Consider the following 14,988-nt stretch of genomic DNA (forward strand, 5'->3'; position numbering starts at 1 on the left):
ACTGCCCATTCATATTTCTCAGTTTACGCAAAAACAAAGAGGAGGCTGATGACAGCCATCCGCCAGCTGCACCCTTCTTCGAAAAGCGCTCCATGTGACTTCTTCTTGTTCCCAAAATTAAAATCAGCGCTGAAAGGGCGGCATGGATTTAATTTTAAATTGTCATCGGTGTAACTTAAGGACGTTATGAAGAAAGTTTCCCAGGTATGACTGTTTATTTTTGGGAAAGACATTACCCTCAGGCTACAAATGTTACCACTATGTTCACGTTGCTGTCCTCATATGTATTGAGACTGCAGTCCGTATGGGGGTGACTGTTTGATGTTAGTACATAAGACACTCTCGAAGAGTTCTGTAAATTGTACTGACCTGCCGTCTTCACTCCGAGTTATTAGCAGTAATAAGCGAGGCGTTTGTTCTTGATCAGATACACCTTTTTGAAATGGACTGCCACGGTACATACCTCATATATTGAAGCTTAAGTAGAATATTAAGTGACATTGTCAAAATTTCACAAAAAATACTGCTTATATCGTTCACACTGTCGGTCTGGGTAAAAAACAAAACTATGATTACAAATTTGTGTGCTGAGAACGATCAACGACCTACAATCCATATGCATGATCATCCGCATATGCTACAAGAATAGTTCTCATGCACAATAAGGAGTAAATAACTTTCCTAATAATTAAATGGTCTTTGCTGCTCTCCAAATCGTGACAGCATGCAACCTTATTGCTGCAGACGAGGTGAGCATCCCACAGTCTGGTGAAGTTGATACCCGGCTATCTAGAAATATAAGTTCTTTCCAGATATCTTGACAGAGATGCTATAGTTCTTCATACAATAATTAAATAGTTCTGCAAAAGTTCGTGAAAAAGTCATGATCATAACTGTGAATAGCTGTGAAGTTTCCTCAGACTTTCCAAACACACATTTTTTCAGCATTTTTTATAGATATGCTGTAGTTCTACAGTTCTCTGTATATAATTTGAATAATTCTGAAGAATTTCGAAGGAAATACCATTAACAATACAGACATTTATTGTGCAGATAATGGTTTATGAGACAACTGCAATAATGCGTGACACATTTTCGCAATATAAGAAAACAAATTCGTGCAACAGTTTTTATCAAAGTTGTGGATAGGTAGCAACGCAACAGTTGTACCGAAATCAGCCAGTTAAACCGTCATTCGAATTTGGAAAACTTTGTCCTCAGTTAATACGATGGTCCAACCGCCACATAGCGTTTCGTTGACGAATTTGAGTTAGCCGTTTAAAGTAATATTGTAAAAGTGGTGGATTTTTCTGCATTTTTAATGATCTTGGTAACGTAAATTTAAACTGCAATGCGGAGCGTTCTGGAGTCTGAAGTACTAAGGACATGTTGTGGTAAGAGTTCGCGGTGCTCTTGTAATTTATCCACGGGAGGCGGAAACTTATTTTCAATTTTGGAAGATAACCATGATCTCACACAAACAGCAGAATATTTATTACGCAAGAGAATACCATGAGATTCTGTTAAAAGAAAATAATATGATTTGGATGACACGTATTTAAAGCTTAAAGAAGTACGTGCCAATCAGACAACAAAGAACACATTAACAAAGGAGGATGTAAGGTATATATCGCAAAAATGCAATCTTTTATACAACTGTTGATCGAAGTTTTGTGCTTTGCTTGTGAAAAGACAACGAACAGGTTGACAACAGATATTTATTTCCATAACATGACAAACATGTTGGGTACACAGGTTCCCACAGCACAGACACCTGTGGCACTACTTTCTTCTGTTCGTGGTTCTTAAGTTGACCATTTCTGAATGTGCCACTACTTTCAGTAATTTAATGATTCAATCAAACGGCTACAGCATGTCTCTCATTTCTTCTTTTTAACTCTTGCAACGATATTGGTGCATAAATAAGAATAATTAATTAAAGTTTCTTCTGTATTTCATGACTACTGTATTATTTGTGTCTTTAGCTTTGTTATTTTATGCTGTTGTTTGGGTTTATGAATGTCATCAGATTTCAGTGGCATGTGTATTCTTACCGTTCTGATATTATCTCCTTAATATTAAACACCACCATTTTACACACCTCAGACAGTAGGCTCATTCCTCGCACACCATCATACAACCATACAATTTCAACTTTGAATGCATCTCGGTGTACATCAGTGATCATGTTGACCATTTCTGTACCTGTATATTCCTCATTATTTTTTGTATGAATACTATATATGGTCTGTAACTGTCTAAAGATTTCTAGAGCTCTATTGCCTAACCGTGCAGAGATCATTATACATGAGCGCCATTAAGTTTTTACAGTTAGCTTTAAGCAATATTTTTATTCATATTATTGAATAATTGATGCATGCACATCTGTCACTCAATGTTGTATGATGATCATGTAATGAAAATCACTTTTGTAATGCTGAAATATTATATATCATAACCGCCATGGGAGCAGTGCCATGTGGTGGTCCTCTTTGCTTAAAGTTTTCGTAAGTACATTCTAATCAGTTTGCACATACACGTAAGGATGGTCAGAAACAGTCTGCGAAGCTTGATTTCGCAATTGGCAGGGTAGGATGAGCTGAGAAATAACTGTTAAGAAAAAATTCAATACTTTGCGCCGTTTCCGAGTCAATTAGATTGAAGTTAGCCAATCAGGCCTACGCTCGTGCTGATTGAAGCGGCTCGCCAGAGGTGGTATTGCCAAACGTGTTCTTCGTTTGCTTTCCTAAAAGCGATCAAGGGGGCGGTACAAAAATAGGACATGGCATGGCAGTGAGTCAAAGGCTGAGCAGTCTCATGCGTTAATGTCTACGCTGTGAGCATAACTGAAACTAATTGAATGTGGCGTGCAGGCTGATTAGCTAACTTCAGTGCTAATTAACTCGGAAACGGTGTAACGTATCGATTTTTTTCTTAAAATTATTTATTAACACAACCCACCGTGCAAACACCCTTACTAGCTGTTCAGACTGTTTGTGTCCACCCTTTATGTCCCAGACCCATAGTTTTCAACCTTTTATGAGTCCATAGCTCCCTTGACCAATTACGTTGATTGCGTGGAACAACTGTGTGATACCTGGTAAAGGCGAAAATAATAAATAAAAAAGAGTTACAAATAAAGTACTACTCAAGTCAACGCGACTGATTGCAGATACACTCATATTCTTCTCCACACAAAGTCCTGATCTGTACTTCGTTTTTAGGGACTGATGACCTTAGCAGTTAAGTCCCAAAAGATTTCACACACATATTTTTTTTTATACTTCGTTTTAATGACAGCCGCTACAGAAAACCCACTCTCGCCAAGATAGGAGGTTACAGAAAGAATTAATAACTAAATTCTTTATGGCTCAAGCTTGGAAACCCCTTCCTTACTGATTAGTAAAATGTCGGCAATGTCACTGATAAAAACTTCACTTGTAGTGAAGAATATTATGAAGTTCTGTCGACTCTCTCCTCTTCTGCAGTATTGAATTCAGAAGGAGAAACATGACTGAAGGGGTTTTGAACTCATTGAAATGTATCAAATTTTTCAGGAAAGAATTATTCAAAACCAACAAGTTCAGATAAACGCCATTTAATTATAGGAAAAGTATCTGCAGTAAGGCCTATATATTTGCTGTTTATAAAATACTGTTTTTGCTCTGGAACCGTGTAGAGATATATACACACACAACCTGATCTATATATAGTTTCTGTTTTTTTTTCGTTTTTTAAATTATTTATTACAGTGTTGCATGAAACTGACGAATGTCCCAATCGGACAATTTACAACGATTAGTTTAGTAACTAGGTCTACAGCGTTGACATCTTCATTTACAGGCCACTGTGAAGAATCAATTTTAAGGAATTTGCCGCTCAGATCAAACCGTTTAAATATACTCTTATTTTACTGGTAACGAGCAATTCAATCCCATTAGTGGTAATTTTTGGAATTTGATCGATTGCTACTTCAATCCTTTTGTATCTTCGTCTATTGGTTCTGCTTCACGATTGAGAGTATTGACTGCTTAAATTTTTGAATCAGAAGATTAAAGCGACAGAACAGGGTTCTGGAACCATAAATGACGATTCAGTTTTTGTAAAGCCGCATGCAGGATATCACTACAGACAACCATATACAGCTATGAAGTTCTGAAAGAATTCTGAAATCCAAATACAGAAGTTCGGCTGTTGAAGCGGGACAGGATCATTTGATATACATAGCGGTAAGTAAATTACTAACAACAAATTGCAATCTGTTCATGTGATTGCAATTCACATTCATCAAGAAACAAACTTTTTCAATATATAAATGGCTTTCCCCATCCACCTTGCATACTCATTCTTTTGTAGCACCGAAAGATACTCAATGAGATTGTTCTTCATAAGAATTTGCAGTTAATTCAAAAACTACCAATATAATCATCTCATGTATCTTTTGTCTGCAAGGTATTTTCGAAAATATTTTCCATCAAAACACATGCACATCTAAATGTAGTCATATTTTACACCGTTGTGTAAGAAACTATTCATTTAACAGAAAAGCCATTTAGTGCATGTTTCATCGAAAAAATTTTTCTCCCTTTCTGGGTAGTAAGCTAAATGACCGAATCATGCGAAAAATTACCAGAATTAAACTAATAGTGGCTTTTATTTTCAAATATATTTGTGTGTGAAATATATCTTTAAAATACATTAATACGTAATTTACTGATTTGTTGATTTTTCGCATTCGTATCACTTTCATATGTTCATTGCTGTGTGTGCTCGCTCAGAAGTTCTCTTTTTCAAGTAACTGATGATCGATTCCATACAAGTGCCTTGGGGCCATTTCAACTGTTGACTGATAAAAACCGGTTATTTTTTTCGATTATAAAGACCTTCAAAGCAATGACATGTGCTATGTCTTCCACGTTTTGTAAGAAAGACTCCTGTTTCTTTTCACTTGTTAAGTTTCGACTATCTCCCAGCATATTGACGCAGCTGCCGCCGCTGCTGGTATAAACCTTCTAATTTTGGTATACAGTTTCTTAGTTCCTATGGCGGAAGTCGATAATTTTCCAAATATGTTTTCACTTTTCAGACCACATGACACTTCGATGCTTAGTTAATTTATGCACCCACTGTGCTGACGTAAGCTGTCACCAGCACACTGGTCAGCAAAGAGGTTGCAAGAAGATCGATAATAGGCGCTGAATCAAGCGCTCCTATCAGGAGAGAGGTCAAAGACAGACTCGCGAGCTATGCACTTCCACCTCCCTCTCCACCACCAGTATTATTCAGATCGCCACTACGGACCGGGAAGCCCATTCAGTCAGAGGCAGTTGCAGTCGCTGACGCAGTCGGCTCAGTCACTAGCTCAGTTACTATTCTACTTGGCATCTGACAGTTCATGTCACCGGCGACCAGTGTAGTGTTTATTGCGGTACTTTTACTCCAACAGCAGTGAGGCTAACGTGGTCTATTACGGAAGAGCTTTTGCCACAACAACTTGTTTAACGATAAGTAGCTCCTTGTTCTTATGAATAAAGATCAGTCAGTTCGTGTTGTAGACAGAGGATACCAGCCACCAAACAACATCCTCTGCCTTGATTCCCCTGGTACAAGACACTGAAGTGGCAATGAGACGACACAAAAGCCGAAAATTATGAAAGTAAGTTATTAATGTTGGTTTGGCAGACTGTGGTTTACTGCAAGCTATTTCATACTAGTAATGCCCACATAAATATATAATTTTCTGTGAACGAAATGGAAACGAAGGCATTGTGCTTTGTAAGGCTTCAAGCTTCCCTGAAAAGTGAATGACGATTGGGGTTGCTCATGCTGCGTCTGAAACATGTTTCATAATCCACACTTCCGTTAAGCTTGTCCTGGACACACTCTGCCTGGCTAGAGGTGATTGGCCTGTCGCATCACCCAAGTAATGTGATGATTTCTGAGAACACATTCAGCTACGAAAATCGAAGTAAATAACATGTCTACATTACATACTCAATTAATTTATAGTACAGACATAATACTTGTGCGGAGTTGATACTTTTTCTGAAAATTTGTCTAAAATCCAGATAGCGCACAACTAACTAAATAAGGAACAGTCAAAAAGTGAAAATGGACAGTTTCCAAAAAGAAATGATCGCCTGTGAATTAATTCCTAAGGATGAAAGAGTGTGACAATATCTAATAACAGCTAGTCAATAATTCAGAATTGTGATTGTAATTTTCTTCGCGAAATTCTGCAGAACCATTCTGATTTTGTACAGAGAACTCCAGAACTGTAGCGGGCCTGTCAAGAACTCAGAAAATTTTCTAACAGCTAAAAGAAAAATGACATCATTAAAAAAATTTATAGAAGTTGTGCAAGAATGTAATTCAGAAAAAAATGTATATTTCTCGACACTCAGGTGCAAATATCACAGCTATTCAGACCTTTACAATTGTGATCATATTTTATCGCCTGCTTCTACAGAACTATTCGAATTTTGTACTGGCAGCTCTGGAACTACAGCACATCTGCCAATAATTCTAGAAAAATCGTATACTTCTCAAAAGTCGGGTGCCAACTGTACATAATTCACATGATTACACGCCTCGAGTGAAAGTCAGCGCGGGTCACTTCCCCGGGCTACCGTTCGTGGAAACCAAGCAGGGCTGGAAGTGATATGGGGTGTTCATAACTTTCCTGATTTTATAAATGTTATAATCACAATATTTTAATAAGTACAAAATTGTTAAGGCTTTCGTGGCCACTTGTTGACAAACTGCCTATTGGCTTCTGTCTCGGGTTCTTCGGCCGACGTTCATCTAATGATTTTTCTGACGTTTCGCCAGCACGAGTGGCTGGCATTGTCAAAGCTTCACCCTCCATTGCCGGTGGTGAACTGGAGGCGAGCTCGCGGCCGCAGACTATATGTACCTGGCGCACCAACGTCCGAGGGCTTCTCCGCGGTCATTTCCGGTGCGGTTCTCCTCTTGCTACCTGCGACGGTCGTTCGCTGCAGTACGGGAAGCCAGGATCCGTTTACCTTAAGGCTTTCCTCTTTCTTGTTGAAACTGTTCGCGTGTTTTTGGATTTCTACAGCTTCTCTGAACAAGCGCGTGTGATAGTGCTTCTCTACAGCCAGAACTTCCGTGCCGGCGAATTTTATTACGTGGTCGGTCTCATTCAGTGTGTGTTCTGCCACGGCCGATTTCTCCACCTGCCCCAACCTGCAATGTCGCTTATGCTCTTTGATCCTGGTGTTAATGGGTCGTCCAGTCATTCCGACATAAAATTTTCCGCATGTGCAAGGTATACGGTATATTCCCGACATTGCAAGTGGGTCTCTTTTCTCCTTCGCCGATCTAAGACACTCTTTGATCTTCCTTGTCGGTTTGAAAATCGTCTTTACGCCGTGTTTGCGCAATATACGGCCGATTCTGTCCGTCACTCTGGGAATGTATGGCAGAAAGGCCGTACCCGACATTTCTTTTTCTGGTTCCTTACTTCGCCGAGTGTTTGGCTCCTTTACACTTCTAATGTAATTTGTGGAGTACCCATTGCTCCTCAGAAGAGTTTCCATGTGTTGCATTTCTCGTTTGAGGTGTTGAGGCTCACATATTCGTCCTGCTCTCGTTACGAGCGTACTAATCATGCCTCTCTTCTGGCTCGGGTGGTGGTTTGACAGTTTGTGGAGGTATCGGTCCGTGTGTGTCGGTTTTCGATACACGCTGTGTCCCAGGTTTTCGCCGTCCCTTGTGACCAGCACATCTAGAAATGGCAGTTTCCTGTCCTTTTCTACCTCCATGGTAAATGTTATGTTGGCATGGAGGCTGTTCAAGTGTCTCAGGAATTCACCGAGCTGTTCTTCACCATGGCTCCACACCACGAAAGTATCATCGACGTACCTGTACCACACCTTAGGTTTGCAAGTCGCCGAGTCCAGTGCCTGTGCTTCGAATTGTTCCATGAAGAAGTTGGCCACCACTGGACTGAGAGGACTACCCATGGCGACGCCTTCCACCTGTTCGTAGAAATCGCCATTCCACGTGAAATAGCTCGTGGTGAGACATGCATGGAAGAGCTTTTTGATGTCTTGCGGGAACATGGAACCGATGTGCTCCAGAGCGTCGCTGAGTGGCACTTTCGTAAATAACGAAACAACATCAAAACTGACCAGGATGTCGTTTGGCGCAAGTTTCAGTTTCTTCAGCTTCTCAATGAAATGTCCTGAGTCCTTAATGTATGTGTCGGTCTTTCCCACGTGTGGCTGTAGCAGAGAGGCCAAGTGTTTCGCCAGTTTATACGTTGGTGAGCCAGGAGCGCTAACGATCGGTCTCAGTGGAACGTTGTTCTTATGGATCTTGGGTAATCCATACAGCCGAGGTGGTAGGGCTTCCGTGTTGCGCAGGTTTCTCTGTATGTCCGCCGGCAGAGAAGACGCCTTGATTAATCGATTCGTATTCCGAGTGATACGCTGCGTCGGATCTGCGCTTAGTTTTCGGTACGTCGTCGGATCTAATAGGTCTCGGATCTTTTGCTCATAATCTTCGGTCTTCATTACGACGGTCGCATTCCCATTATCGGCAGGCAGTACCAATATACTCTTGTCGGCGTTGAGATTCTTAATGGCTTGTTCCTCTTCTTTCTTCAGGTTGCAAGCTGGTGGTTTTGCTCGGCGCAGTATCCTGGCTGTTTCAGTGCGTATTTCCTCTGCCCTTTCACAAGGAAGGGTCCGAATGGCTGCTTCGGTGTTGGCAATGATGTCCTCCATAGGTATAGTTCTCGGGATGATAGCGAAATTCCCTCCTTTTTGAAGGACTGACACTTCCTCTTCGGTCAATTATCGTTCAGTGAGGTTGACCACTGTGTGTGACATGTCGGGAATCGCCTTGTCGGTCTGCTTCCGGCATCTTTCAAACTTTTTCTTTTGCCGCTCGGTGCAGCGCTCGAGTTCGTTCTGCATGCTCCTGTGAGTGATGCTGTCGATCTTGTCCCAGTCGTCTCGATGCATTCTGCTACTTAGTTGATAGAAAATGTCCAGAAGTTCCTGATCCGTTCTTGCCAAGTCTCTCCGTGTTGTATGTATTCGCTCACGAAGAAAAGCTCGTTCCATTCTGTCGTAGATACGATGTGCTTGGGCGGTGGTGAATAGGCGCTTGCATCTCAAGAACTTCGGTGTAGCACATTCATCTCGGCACCGAGACAGAAAGGCGAGAGAGGACATCAGTCGCGCTTTCTTCTTCCGTCGTTGGTCAAGGCGTCGGTACAATCTGCAAATCTCCTCCCCGTAGAGGCGTAATACAAAATTGTTAAGGCTTTCGTGGCCACTTGTTGACAAACTGCCTATTGGCTTCTGTCTCGGGTTCTTCGGCCGACGTTCATCTAATGATTTTTCTGACGTTTCGCCAGCACGAGTGGCTGGCATTGTCAAAGCTTCACCCTCCATTGCCGGTGGTGAACTGGAGGCGAGCTCGCGGCCGCAGACTATATGTACCTGGCGCACCAACGTCCGAGGGCTTCTCCGCGGTCATTTCCGGTGCGGTTCTCCTCTTGCTACCTGCGACGGTCGTTCGCTGCAGTACGGGAAGCCAGGATCCGTTTACCTTAAGGCTTTCCTCTTTCTTGTTGAAACTGTTCGCGTGTTTTTGGATTTCTACAGCTTCTCTGAACAAGCGCGTGTGATAGTGCTTCTCTACAGCCAGAACTTCCGTGTCGGCGAATTTTATTACGTGGTCGGTCTCATTCAGTGTGTGTTCTGCCACGGCCGATTTCTCCACCTGCCCCAACCTGCAATGTCGCTTATGCTCTTTGATCCTGGTGTTAATGGATCGTCCAGTCATTCCGACATAAACTTTTCCGCATGTGCAAGGTATACGGTATATTCCCGACATTGCAAGTGGGTCTCTTTTCTCCCGTACTGCAGCGAACGACCGTCGCAGGTAGCAAGAGGAGAACCGCACCGGAAATGACCGCGGAGAAGCCCTCGGACGTTGGTGCGCCAGGTACATATAGTCTGCGGCCGCGAGCTCGCCTCCAGTTCACCACCGGCAATGGAGGGTGAAGCTTTGACAATGCCAGCCACTCGTGCTGGCGAAACGTCAGAAAAATCATTAGATGAACGTCGGCCGAAGAACCCGAGACAGAAGCCAATAGGCAGTTTGTCAACAAGTGGCCACGAAAGCCTTAACAATTTTGTATTACGCCTCTACGGGGAGGAGATTTGCAGATTGTACCGACGCCTTGACCAACGACGGAAGAAGAAAGCGCGACTGATGTCCTCTCTCGCCTTTCTGTCTCGGTGCCGAGATGAATGTGCTACACCGAAGTTCTTGAGATGCAAGCGCCTATTCACCACCGCCCAAGCACATCGTATCTACGACAGAATGGAACGAGCTTTTCTTCGTGAGCGAATACATACAACACGGAGAGACTTGGCAAGAACGGATCAGGAACTTCTGGACATTTTCTATCAACTAAGTAGCAGAATGCATCGAGACGACTGGGACAAGATCGACAGCATCACTCACAGGAGCATGCAGAACGAACTCGAGCGCTGCACCGAGCGGCAAAAGAAAAAGTTTGAAAGATGCCGGAAGCAGACCGACAAGGCGATTCCCGACATGTCACACACAGTGGTCAACCTCACTGAACGACAATTGACCGAAGAGGAAGTGTCAGTCCTTCAAAAAGGAGGGAATTTCGCTATCATCCCGAGAACTATACCTATGGAGGACATCATTGCCAACACCGAAGCAGCCATTCGGACCCTTCCTTGTGAAAGAGCAGAGGAAATACGCACTGAAACAGCCAGGATACTGCGCCGAGCAAAACCACCAGCTTGCAACCTGAAGAAAGAAGAGGAACAAGCCATTAAGAATCTCAACGCCGACAAGAGTATATTGGTACTGCCTGCCGATAAGGGGAATGCGACCGTCGTAATGAAGACCAAAGATTATGAGCAAAAGATCCGAGACCTATTAGATCCGACGACGTACCGAAAACTAAGCGCAGATCCGACGCAGCGTATCACTCGGAATACGAATCGATTAATCAAGGCGTCTTCTCTGCCGATGGACTTACAGAGAAAACTGCGCAACACAGAAGCCCTACCACCTCGGCTGTATGGATTACCCAAGATCCATAAGAACAACGTTCCACTGAGACCGATCGTTAGCGCTCCTGGCTCACCAACGTATAATCTGGCGAAACACTTGGCCTCTCTGCTACTGCCACACGTGGGAAATACCGACACATACATTAAGGACTCAGGACATTTCATTGAGAAGCTGAAGAAACTGAAACTTGCGCCAAACGACATCCTGGTCAGTTTTGATGTTGTTTCATTATTTACGAAAGTGCCACTCAGCGACGCTCTGGAGCACATCGGTTCCATGTTCCCGCAAGACATCAAAAAGCTCTTCCATGCATGTCTCACCACGAGCTATTTCACGTGGAATGGCGATTTCTACGAACAGGTGGAAGGCGTCGCCATGGGTAGTCCTCTCAGTCCAGTGGTGGCCAACTTCTTCATGGAACAATTCGAAGCACAGGCACTGGACTCGGCGACTTGCAAACCTAAGGTGTGGTACAGGTACGTCGATGATACTTTCGTGGTGTGGAGCCATGGTGAAGAACAGCTCGGTGAATTCCTGAGACACTTGAACAGCCTCCATGCCAACATAACATTTACCATGGAGGTAGAAAAGGACAGGAAACTGCCATTTCTAGATGTGCTGGTCACAAGGGACGGCGAAAACCTGGGACACAGCGTGTATCGAAAACCGACACACACGGACCGATACCTCCACAAACTGTCAAACCACCACCCGAGCCAGAAGAGAGGCATGATTAGTACGCTCGTAACGAGAGCAGGACGAATATGTGAGCCTCAACACCTCAAACGAGAAATGCAACACATGGAAACTCTTCTGAGGAGCAATGGGTACTCCACAAATTACATTAGAAGTGTAACAGAGCCAAACACTCGGCGAAGTAAGAAACCAGAAAAAGAAATGTCGGGTACGGCCTTTCTGCCATACATTCCCAGAGTGACGGACAGAATCGGCCGTATATTGCGCAAACACGGCGTAAAGACGATTTTCAAACCGACAAGGAAGATCAAAGAGTGTCTTAGATCGGCGAAGGAGAAAAGAGACCCACTTGCAATGTCGGGAATATACCGTATACCTTGCACATGCGGAAATGTTTATGTCGGAATGACTGGACGATCCATTAACACCAGGATCAAAGAGCATAAGCGACATTGCAGGTTGGGGCAGGTGGAGAAATCGGCCGTGGCAGAACACACACTGAATGAGACCGACCACGTAATAAAATTCGCCGGCACGGAAGTTCTGGCTGTAGAGAAGCACTATCACACGCGCTTGTTCAGAGAAGCTGTAGAAATCCAAAAACACGCGAACAGTTTCAACAAGAAAGAGGAAAGCCTTAAGGTAAACGGATCCTGGCTTCCCGTACTGCAGCGAACGACCGTCGCAGGTAGCAAGAGGAGAACCGCACCGGAAATGACCGCGGAGAAGCCCTCGGACGTTGGTGCGCCAGGTACATATAGTCTGCGGCCGCGAGCTCGCCTCCAGTTCACCACCGGCAATGGAGGGTGAAGCTTTGACAATGCCAGCCACTCGTGCTGGCGAAACGTCAGAAAAATCATTAGATGAACGTCGGCCGAAGAACCCGAGACAGAAGCCAATAGGCAGTTTGTTTTAATAAGTACTTCCAAAGGAGTATATTACAGATGGACACTGCACCATTCTGTAACTTATTATTTGACGTCTTTTATAATACAGAAACAGTACTGAAGATATAGGTTTGAACGAGCAAGCTCTACCTCAATAACCTTCAGGATCCAACATTCTTGGCTGGTTCCCCGTCAGCTAAATGCAGGAGCTGGCCGAAGTGTAGTGTCATGTGCAGAGACACGTGGCACGTCTCAAACATCGATCGATATTTTCTGTGATCTCAGCTACCTTCTGTAACTCGTATGACTCTTTGGATCATGAAGTAATCATGACTGCAAGAGCCAAAAACTTTGCAATGGACTATGTGGAGAAGTGTAAACACCATTCGGATAAGTGTGCGAGGAGGATAGAGCGTATTATGAGGGAGACGTGTAATAAACATCCTTAGTTTTAATAAAGGTGTTAACAAAAAGTTTTTGTATCATTTTCTAAAGGACATCTTAAGATTTTAACTGCTTCGATAAATTACTGCAGGCAGTAATTGGAATCTGTGGGGTCCTGCCCATTCGTCTAGTATAGGGTGCCTAAAGGTTGCTGTGTTCTCGGGATGATATAGAACAATTCAAGCTAATCACATTAATAGTTTTTACTACAATAAAGAAGATAGACAAAGCTATGAATTTACAATGGTGTTGCAAGCGATGGGCGACATGTTAACAATCAAAGTCCTTTACTGTACACAAGTTCCATGTAATACCAAAGACCCATGTGGGGGACAAAAAGGACAACAGGGCTCAAGTGGACTGCCTAGCCTTTGCAGATGACATAGCAATAGTAAGTGAGACGGAAGAAGACGCAAAGACACAACTCGACAACTTAAGTAAGGTAGCCATAAAGGTGGGACTGAGGATCCCCTATAACAAGACAAAGACATTAAACACCACTGCAAACAGGGAAACACCGGAAGGCACTGTGCAAATGGTGGACAAATTTAAATACCTGGGAGAATTTATAACAGGAAGGAACAGGAGTAAGGAGGGAATAACATAGAGGATAAAGAAGATGAGGTCAGCCTTCTGCATGACGAGAGAGATATACAATAAAAAGATTATATCCACAGAGGCAAAGATAAGCCACTCCAAGGCAACAGTGAGGAATGCAGTATTATATGCTGCTGAGACGATAACACTAGGAAGAAATGGGGCAGAACAACTAGAGAAAGAAGAGAGAAAAATACTGAGAAAAATACTAGGTCCCAAAAGAGGTGGAGAGAGGTGGATGTGAAGACCTAGGGAAGAATTGTACCGGAACGTGAAAACAATATCAGGGGAAATCAGACTCAAAAGGGCAAGGTTTGCTGGGCATGTAGTTAGGATGAGTATGGACAGAATGACGAAGAGAGTGTGGGAAACAACAGGGATGACAAGGGGAAAGACAGGAACCAAGTGGATTGTTGAACTTCGGAAGGACTGGTTGGAATTGAGGATCAAGGTCGAAGGAAAGAAAAATTGGAGGTACAAATATCCACCGACAAATATGCCGGAGATCAATGACAGAGAAGAATACAGGAAAAGATTAGAATGTCACCAGTGGAGCCGCCAGGAGAAGCGGAAACTGAAGATCTTGGAAGAAGAGCGGGAGAGGAGAAGAGAAAGAGTGAAGAGGTTCTGGGAGAAGAAGAGGACAATGCAGTCCACGAATGGGCTACCTGTGGTCCTGTAGAGGCCGTAACGCAAGAAGAAGAAGAAGAAGAAGAAGTTCCATGTAACCAATTGGTACGGATCACACATCACTGCTATTGTAGTACTCCCCTAGTACTGTGCTTTAGTACTGTGCCGATCTGGGAGCCCCCGTCAGGTGCTGTCCGTATACTCTCCGGCCGAGGCTAGGGGGCGCTCCTGTCAAGGTGCGGTCCTATTCAGCGCTCCATTGGCCGACGTCGTCTCACCGCCTTCTCTTCTCTTGCGTTCTTCATTTTCGTTCCGGCGCTTCTGGTTACGCCAGAACAGAATCGATCTTTGGAAACGTGACGACCGCATCCTATTCCAACTGAGCTGGAATCTCCTCGACGTAAGCGGTACGTCAAATGCCATACTCAACTTCGTACTCCTTTTTGTAGGGATGTAGCACCGTACACGAAGATATTCATATACTGCACTTTTTGGTGTGTCTCGTTTCTTAATGACTGTCTGCTGTGACTTTTTCATCAAGTTTCGTCAACGTTTGCATACACCGTCATGGCTATCTTGAGTTCAGCACTACAAAGTCGTATTACACAAGAGATACGTATCTCTGGTCCCGACGATC

This window comes from Schistocerca nitens, chromosome 6 (genome assembly GCF_023898315.1).
Source record: "Schistocerca nitens isolate TAMUIC-IGC-003100 chromosome 6, iqSchNite1.1, whole genome shotgun sequence".
Taxonomy (NCBI): Eukaryota; Metazoa; Arthropoda; class Insecta; order Orthoptera; family Acrididae; genus Schistocerca; species Schistocerca nitens.